General features: G+C 50.3%; 1 protein-coding gene across 1 annotated transcript in view; it reads left to right on the top strand.

The window, feature by feature from the left end:
* Positions 1-5004: 5004 nt before the first annotated feature.
* Positions 5005-8035, top strand: part of TET3 (tet methylcytosine dioxygenase 3) — a 299530-nt gene continuing 296499 nt past the window's right edge. The window contains exon 1 of the mRNA XM_069214102.1: positions 5005-5210. The gene's annotated coding sequence lies outside the window, so the exon portion shown is untranslated. The remainder of the gene's footprint in view (positions 5211-8035) is intronic.

Here is an 8035-nt window from a genome sequence, read left to right as displayed (position 1 = left end):
AGATTGGGTTCCCCCCTACAACTCAGACTCAGGTGAGAGCCTTCTTAGGCCTCACTGGGTACTACAGGAGGTTCGTAAAGAACTATGGCTCCATAGCAGCCCCTCTTAATGACCTCACCTCTAAGAAAATGCCTAAAAAGGTATTATGGACAGAAAACTGTCAGAAAGCTTTTGAGGAGCTGAAGCAGGCCATGTGCTCTGCACCTGTCCTGAAAAGCCCCTGTTACTCCAAAAAATTCATTGTCCAAACTGATGCATCTGAATTAGGGGTAGGGGCAGTCTTATCACAACTTAATTCTGAGGGCCAGGATCAACCTGTTGCTTTTATCAGCAGGAGGTTGACCCCTAGAGAAAAGTGTTGGTCTGCCATAGAGAGGGAGGCCTTTGCTGTGGCCTGGGCACTGAAGAAGTTGAGGCCATACCTGTTTGGCACTCACTTCATTGTTCAGACAGACCACAAACCTCTACTTTGACTTAAACAAATGAAAGGTGAAAACCCTAAATTGTTGAGGTGGTCCATATCCCTACAGGGAATGGACTATACAGTGGAACATAGACCTGGGAGTACCCACTCCAATGCAGATGGACTCTCCAGATATTTCCACTTAGACAATGAAGACTCATCAGGTCATGGCTAGTCTTATTGTCCTTCGTTTGGGGGGGGAGTTGTGTAGGAAAGTACCATCTTGCCTGGCATGTTACCCCCATATATTACTGTATATATGTTGTTTTAGTTGTATGTGTCACTGGGACCCTGCCAGCCAGGGCCCCAGTGCTCATAAGTGTGCCCTGTATGTGTTACCTGTGTTATGACTAACTGTCTCACTGAGGCTCTGCTAACCAGAACCTCAGTGGTTATGCTCTCTCATTTATTTCCAAATTGTCACTAACAGGCTAGTGACCAATTTCACCAATTTACATTGGCATACTGGAACACCCTTATAATTCCCTAGTATATGGTACTGAGGTACCCAGGGTATTGGGGTTCCAGGAGATCACTATGGGCTGCAGCATTTCTTGTGCCACCCATAGGGAGCTCTGACAATTCCTACACAGACCTGCCACTTCAGCCTGAGTGAAATAACGTCCACGTTATTTCACAGCCATTTACCACTGCACTTAAGTAACTTATAAGTCACCTATATGTCTAACCTTTACCTGGTAAAGGTTGGGTGCTAGGTTACTTCGTGTGTGGGCACCCTGGCACAAGCCAAGGTGCCCCCACATGGTTCAGGGCAAATTCCCCAGACTTTGTGAGTGCGGGGACACCATTACACGTGTGCACTATACATATGTCACGACATATGTATAGCGTCACAATGGTAACTCCGAACATGGCCATGTAACATCTCTAAGATCATGGAATTGTCACCCCAATGACATTCTGGCATTGTGGAGACAATTCCATGATCCCCTGAGTCTCTAGCACAGACCCGGGTACTGCCAAACTACCTTTCCCAGGTTTTCACAGCAGCTGCTGCTGCTGCCAACCCCTCAGACAGGTTTCTGCCCTCCTGGGGTCCAGCCAGGCTTGGCCCAGGAAGGCAGAACAAAGGACTTCCTCAGAGAGAGGGTGTTACACCCTCTCCCTCTGGAAAAAGGTGTCAGGGCTGGGGAGGAGTAGCCTCCCCCAGCCTCTGGAAATGCTTTGATGGGCACAGATGGTGCCCATCTCTGCATAAGCCAATCTACACCGGTTCAGGGATCCCCCAGCCCTGCTCTTGCGCGAAACTGGACAAAGGAAAGGGGAGTGACCACTCCCCTGACCTGCACCTCCCCTGGGAGGTGCCCAGAGCTCCTCCAGTGTGCTCCAGACCTCTGCCATCTTGGAAACAGAGGTGCTGCTGGCACACTGGACTGCTCTGAGTGGCCAGGGCCAGCAGGTGACGTCAGAGACTCCTTCTGCTAGGCTCCTCCAGGTGTTGCTAGCCTATCCTCTCTCCTAAGTAGCCAAACCTCCTTTTCTGGCTATTTAGGGTCTCTGCTTTGGGAAATTCTTGAGATAACGAATGCAAGAGCTCATCAGAGTTCCTCTGCATCTCTCTCTTCACCTTCTGCCAAGGAATCGGCCTCTGACTGCTCTGGACGCCTGCAAAACCGCAACAAAGTAGCAAAGACGACTACTGCAACCTTGTATCGCTGATCCAGCCGCCTTCTCGACTGCTTTCCTGGTGGTGCATGCTGTGGGGGTAGTCTGCCTCCTCTCTGCACTAGAAGCTCCGAAGAAATCTCCCGTGGGTCGACGGAATCTTCCCCCTGCAACCGCAGGCACCAAAAGACTGCATCACCGGTCCTCTGGGTCCCCTCTCAGCACGACGAGCGTGGTCCCCGGAACTCAGCAACTCTGTCCAAGTGACTCCCACAGTTCAGTGACTCTTCAGTCCAAGTTTGGTGGAGGTAAGTCCTTGCCTCCCCACGCTAGACTGCATTGCTGGGTACCGCGTGATTTGCAGCTGCTCCGGCTCCTGTGCACTCTTCCAGGATTTCCTTTGTGCACAGCCAAGCCTAGGTCCCCGACACTCTAACCTGCAGTGCACGACCTCCTGAGTTGTCCTCCGGTGTCGTGGGAGCTTCTTTTGTAACTTCTGGTGAGCTCCGGTTCACTCTTCTTCGTAGTGCCTGTTCCGGCACTTCTGCGGGTGCTGCCTGCTTCTGAGAGGGCTCCTTGTCTTGCTGGGCACCCCCTCTGTCGCCCCCTCTGTCTCCTCACGCAAGTGGCGACATCCTGGTCTCTCCTGGGCCACAGCAGCATCTAAAAACCCTAACCGCGACCCTTGCAGCTAGCAAGGCTTGTTTGCGGTCTTTCTGCACGGAAACACCTCTGCTCCAAAGGGGAAGTTCCTAGTCCTCTTCGTTCTTGCAGAATCCACAGCTTCTACCATCCCGTGGCAGCTTCTTTGCACCCACAGCTGGCATTTCCTGGGCATCTGCCCACTCCCGACTTGATCGTGACTCTTGGACTTGGTCCCCTTGTTCCACAGGTACTCTCGTCTGGAAATCCATTGTTGTTGCATTTCTGGTGTTGGTCTTCCTTGCAGAATTCCCCTATCACGACTTCTGTGCTCTCTGGGGAACTTAGGTGCACTTTGCACCCACGTTTCAGGTTCTTGTGGTGGGCTATTTTTCTAACCCTCACTGTTTTCTTACAGTCCCAGCGACCCTCTACAAGGTCACATAGGTTTGGGGTCCATTCGTGATTCGCATTCCACTTTTGGAGTATATGGTTTGTGTTGCCCCTATACCTATGTGCTCTCATTGCAATCTATTGTGACTGTACATTGCTTGCATTGCTTTCTATTGCTATTACTGCATAATTTTGGTATTGTGTACATATATCTTGTGTATATTTGCTATCCTCATACTGAGGGTACTCACTGAGATACTTTTGGCATATTGTCATAAAAATAAAGTACCTTTATTTTTAGTATATCTGTGTATTGTGTTTTCTTATGATATTGTGCATATGACACCAGTGGAATTTTAGGAGCTTTGCATGTCTCCTAGTTCAGCCTAAGCTGCTCTGCTAAGCTACCCTTTTCTATCCGCCAAAGCTGCTAGACACCTCTTCTACACTAATAAGGGATACCTGGACCTGGTGCAGAGTGTAAGTACCCCTTGGTACCCACTACAAACCGGGCCAGCCTCCTACAGTGGGTTAGGAGGATTGGGGTGTGGTGTAGTAGAGTGTATTGGACTGGGATGAGTGGTTTGGATTGGAGTGCGGTGTGGTGGATTGGTTTGAGTGGGGTGGATTGAATGTACTGCAGAATTATATCTTAAAGCATTGTTTCAGAAATTACACATAAAAAGAAACAATGTTGCTTTGCAATATATTACAACAAGATAATTCTCATCTTTTGATAAAAACACCCACGAGTAAATACAAAAGAGAACATGAGTGCAACGTGAGAAAAGAAGACTTTGGAAAATAAAAGAAAGTTAACTATAGAAAATAAATCTCTGCAATTATGTTTGTCCCGCTGAGCATGTTTTTGCCAGTCACACGTCATTCTGTTGGCATGGCACTAAAGCTTAAATGGTACCTCAATCATGTCAAGCGCATTGGACGGGCACTGTTTAAGTTGAATCAATCAGTGCTTGGTCGCTGCTGCACAGAGAGGAACAAAATTTATATTAGGCCTGCAGTGACCATTTATTTACAAGGCTGTAAATAAGAATGCCAAGCATGCCAACAAATGGCAAGTGACAGGAGGGCTCTAAGCCCTTATTGTTAACAACAGAGTGTTGCAAGTTACATCCATGCTCTTGCAGGCTCAACCCTAAAAAGTAGTCTATGTTTGCAAACCGAGGCATTTGTGAACTTGTAAAGACACTCTATATAAGTGTTTTGTAATGCATGGAAGCCTACCTGGATTTGAACTTGCTGCATGCAATGTTTTTTTAAGATCGGGGAAATTAACAGTGCAAACGGGCCCGTTGGCCTTTAAAACAGAGTTAGAAACAGCCAAAAAACGGCACACATACTACGTGTCATACAACTGACTGGTTGCCCTAGGCCACCAGGGGTGTGTGTAAATATATACAAATATTTCCAACAACTGAATACCCTTTAGAAACCTGGTCAACACCACCTTGTATTGTATACCAATTCTGTGTTTAAACACTCAACTTGTCTAATTTAATTGCTTCTTAAGGCTCTGATGAACTGATGGAAACATGAAATAAATAAATACGGGATTCATGTTACTATGCGGTTCACGTGTGTAACGTCGTCTCTCGTGCAGTGCTGCTTACGGTGCTAAGAAATCAGAGCTGTCCGTCCTCCCTTTAGCGACAAGCCTATATGTCGAGTCGGTGGTTTCAGCTGGTTTCTACTCTTGCCCTAAGCCAGGAGAAGGCACGCTAGGAGCCGCAGCGGGAGTGGGTGTGTACCGCATGACGGGGTGTGGACACCGGCTCCCCCGCGCCGCTCCCAGCCCCGCCTCAGCCGCTCACAGGGACCCGCCTCCTTACCCCTCCCCATTCAGCTCCGACTCCACTCCGGGTTTTACGCCCCGCTCTCACTTCCCTTTTGTTTGCCTCACATCTGTCCTTCCCTGCCCTCCCCCACGGTCTGAATCAGACAGAGCCGCATTGTTTGCCCCCCGAAGCCCGATGAAGGGTCCTTCTCGCGCGGCGCGGGTCCGACTCTGCCGCCGGCCGGAGCCATGCCGCCATTTCCTGGAAGTCTGGTGCCGCGGGGGTCAGAGGTAAGCGGCGAGCCGGCACTGCCGGGTGCATCGCGCCCCCTCTTCGGACTGAGAACCCAGCGCCCGTGCCCCTCCCCGCGCGTACAACCCCTTCTATGCAGTGCCCCTAACGCGACTTCTGCACATCTTCAGCCTTCACATCTATCGGTGGATTGCGACCCCCCTCCCCACACCTCTACTCGAAATCTTCAGTATCCACCGGCGAATTCTCTGATAATCCGATCGTCCCGTTTCCTGTGTAGGCTGTCCTACCGGCGAAAGCCCACCAGGGGGACCTGCCGACCCTACACCCGTCACTGAGCTGCGTACACTAGCGAACCGTCGCTAAGTTAACACAGAGCCCGACTGCACTAGCGGGAACAGGCTCGCTGCACTGCCCAACCAGCTGAGTTAACAAAGCCACGCTGTAGACCCACTGACTCATACAGAGCCCCAAGCTATCCTGCAATGCCGCCGCACGTATGAATCCTCGGCTAGCGCAATCGCTGCAGCATTTCTTAACTAACAACCAACCATGCCAGAGCCCAGCTGCACCGGTGAGCCCCAGATAACATGAAACATCCACCACCCAAATTAAAGCCCTGCTCTTCAAGCAAGTAACAGATTACACTCTACAAATAACCACCACACTGATCATCCACCAGGCGAGGCACAGTAAAGCTGCAGTAGCGCACCAGCAATTAACATAGCGCGCAACTCTAGCTAGCCCAGGCCGACTCTGGCGACCGCAACACTAATCCGCCACCTGCAAACACCCATTTTCAGCTTTACTAACCTTTCATGTGATAGCGAACCCCGGAGTGCTACTGAGCCCTCATTTAACATCGAGCCCGTACATGCTTGCATAACCCGGCTACCACAGAGCCCACGTTTGTCACCCCCTATTCCACCAACAAGGTCCCTTCACTTAAAAAGCAGCGATGCACCAGAGAGCTTCCGTTGCCGACAGACGTAAATGAAGCCCCCCACCCCCTCAGCTGCCACTGAGTATTGTACATTAGCTTGAGCCCGCCCCCTAGCCCTGCCGTAATTGCCAGGTTCGTGTTTTTGCAGCAAAAAAGCATTTTGTGGTGTGGCCGCGTTCATAACAGATTTGGTGGTTCTATGGTGTTATTGCCTTTTAAATACAGTGTATAAGCTGTATGTCAGCGCATACTTACGTGAACCTATATCGGACTGGTTCTATTACTGATGCAGTTATACGGAAGCCTGCCTCTTGTGCACTAGATGGCAGGTGTAGCGGTGTGGGAGACCCAGTGGTCCGACGGTCTCCTTATAGCAGCAGGCTGCTCTATGATGTTTGTGGAAGGTCCCCTTCCAGAAACGGTGTGTTTATTAAAAATAAAAGTGCCCATAGAAGGTTGGTATGTGTGTGTCAGAGGCCACTTGTGCTGTCTCTGAGGGATGGCTCTTTGAAGTAGCAGGTTGGCAGAGGCCCCTGTGCGGTTACAATTTGGCCTGTGCTGTGTGTCAGAGGGGCTGCTTTAGGGGTAGCTGACTGCCCCATGCTGTAAGTGTTTGAGAGAGACCTTTATGCAGCCAGTCAGCCGTCCCGTGTGGGCGTTCGTGTAAAATCTTTTTCGTACGCGTACTATATGTGTGTGAGAAAAAAACAGTCGCCTGAACGTGTGCGGTGTAAGGGTCCTGTGCAGCTGCCTGCTCTGTTGTGTGAGAGAAAGAGGGACCCGGGCCTGAGTGAGCTCTCTGATGGAACAAACTCCTCTCCGTGGTTTACCACTTCCCGTCAAGCCGCCTCCTCCCGTGTGCAGTGTGTCACGCACACTCCTGCTTTGTGAAGTGCTGAATGGGGCGGGTTGAGCTCCCTTTACGCATCTCTGACGAGCTCTTCGGAAGAATCGGTTTCCGTGTTTCGAGTGGAACTCGCCCACCCCTCCCCCATGAGCGGATGTGACAGGCTACGGACCCACCCCCCTTCGAAGTAAACTATGCCCGAGGGACAGCACTTCTTCCACCTGTAATGTAGCTGACGTAGGGAATTCCCCTTCTGTTTGTCATTTTTCAAGCATCCCAAATTTCCTTTGCTCTTATGCCTGTTCTGTAGTTGTTGGCGAAAGCGCATACTGGCTTCTATTAGCACATTTCCATCTGCTCGCAGTATAGCGTTCAAACGTCAACCTTGCAGTACAGGAAACTCACTGCCTTCATGTAACGTGACAGCTTACGAACCCTTGCCTACATGTAATGTGACACAGGCGTCCGTATCGTGTTACATTGTACTGGCAAACCAGAGGCTGTCCCTGGCACACACCACATCGTAAACATTATACAGGGTTACTGCAGCATATGATACCATCTCTGCCCGTGCCCCCCGGCACAGTGTTACTGAGTGCCAGAAACAGAAATGTGGGTAAGGTTCACCACCAAGCTACCTAAAAATGTGGCTCAGTGGCACTGCCTCTGACGTCCTGTCGTTGAGCCATCGTGTTACCACCACGTCAATTTGTAATGTGGCAAAGGCCAAGGCAACCACTGTTTACGCGATAGTTAGGGCATTACCCCCTGTCAGTTGTCTGGTTCGAGCACGATTGCCACACCAGTGTTGCTGAAGCAAGGTGGTCGCCCCCACATCTCCGTCCTTTTAGTTTGCCACCTAGCAAAATATTTCTCCAATCCCTCTGGATCAGGGAAGATGTATTCATATAACATGCGTCCTTTGTGGTAAAAGTCAGGGGATCCTTGCTCCCAAGCACGTGTGCCACTGGGGTGGATACACAATTGTCTCTTGCTTCTGTGTCGTGTGTTTATGTTGTAATTCCTTCGGCTGCTATTTGCCTGATTCGCCTCTGGTATTTGAGATTTACTGG

This window comes from Pleurodeles waltl, chromosome 11, assembly GCF_031143425.1.
Source record: "Pleurodeles waltl isolate 20211129_DDA chromosome 11, aPleWal1.hap1.20221129, whole genome shotgun sequence".
In the NCBI taxonomy this organism is placed as follows: Eukaryota; Metazoa; Chordata; class Amphibia; order Caudata; family Salamandridae; genus Pleurodeles; species Pleurodeles waltl.
This window is presented reverse-complemented; position numbering and strand designations above follow the sequence as displayed.